Raw genomic sequence first — 1,371 nt, forward strand, 5'->3', positions numbered from 1 at the left:
AGATAAGAAGACTTACCACACTGAACCCCAACCCAATCTCGATGCAAGTACATCAACATCAAGAATTACATTGCCTGACAGAAAGCTTTTTATTTAAAAAAAAATTATTTAAATTTGTTTACTCAACTCGTAAAGGCAAAGCAAAGAATCCTTTCTTTTCTACGCTTTCTTCTCTTACGCTATTCCTGACTAGTCGTAGGTTAGCCTAAGGACCGGAATCAGAGGTTTCGGCGTATCGGGGCTGCTAGGCTTCTTTCTCATGGGAGGGGTTCGATCTCTTTACTTACGCAAATACTTGATTTTCATCATGATCGATCCAATAGTCCCCGGGAAATTCAAACATAAACGCTAAGGCAAGTGACTTCTTATTTTAATTGCACGAGCAGGTAGTTCGTCAACCTACTCTAATATAAGACTGAATTGATTTTCCTAGATGGACTCAGAACTAAGGCATTGCTTGAATGTAAATAACCGATAGTACCAAAGCTTCAATTTACTACGTCATTTTTATCACCAAAATAAGTTAAAATACTATACTCAACCGGACGAAGTCAGAGAAGTAAATAGCTCTATTAATGATGCTATAGGGTACGATCTAAAAGGATTCCAGATAACAGTTAAAGATTATCATATTAATCAATCAAGTTCAAGTTTGAGTCCTTCTCTAGTAGGTTTCACCAGATTGATTGCTTTCCTGATGGTTTGAGATCCAGTTTCAGCTGTAGTTTCAGTCCTTCTTTCTGCTATCGATCTAGTAGCAAGCAAGCCCGTTCTTGAGATTGAGCTCGTAGTGCTTGTGCCTTAATATACTAAATAAATGTTCCTTTAAAAGTTCATGAGGCAATCTCGATTGAAGCCAGGCAAAGAACTAAAGCCCGGATTGGGTCCAACTTGGTCGATGGACTCATCCCGAAAGAAGCGCTATCTAAATTAGAAGGAGGACACACTGGAGTTGAAGTAAGATGAAGAGATTTTTAGCTCGATCCCATCGCGCATGAAGCGAAGGTCAGTTCTACTGGTTAGCACAGAGGGTCCTCTCAAGGTGAAGCAAAGTACCATCGTGCACATTCATCAAACCAATGATCGATGCCAAAAAGAAGGTGAGTTCGAAGCCACGTCCACTTCCTATCATCTAACTGCAGAGGATGGACCACATGCCAAGCCTTCTTATAATGAAATCGTCATCAACACTCCTATGGAAATCGACGAGGTTTCTGATGATAAAATTTTCGAGGCTCCGATAGAGGTTGACGAGGACGAAAAGGTGTAGCATTCATCTGTTCTCGGAAGGGGGCGTAGTTCACACCAGGCAAAAGGGAATTTTATTTTGATTTAGTTCCAGACGACAGGGTAAGAAGGTGCCATCCTCAA

Source organism: Magnolia sinica, chromosome 3 (assembly GCF_029962835.1).
Source record: "Magnolia sinica isolate HGM2019 chromosome 3, MsV1, whole genome shotgun sequence".
NCBI classification, from domain to species: Eukaryota; Viridiplantae; Streptophyta; class Magnoliopsida; order Magnoliales; family Magnoliaceae; genus Magnolia; species Magnolia sinica.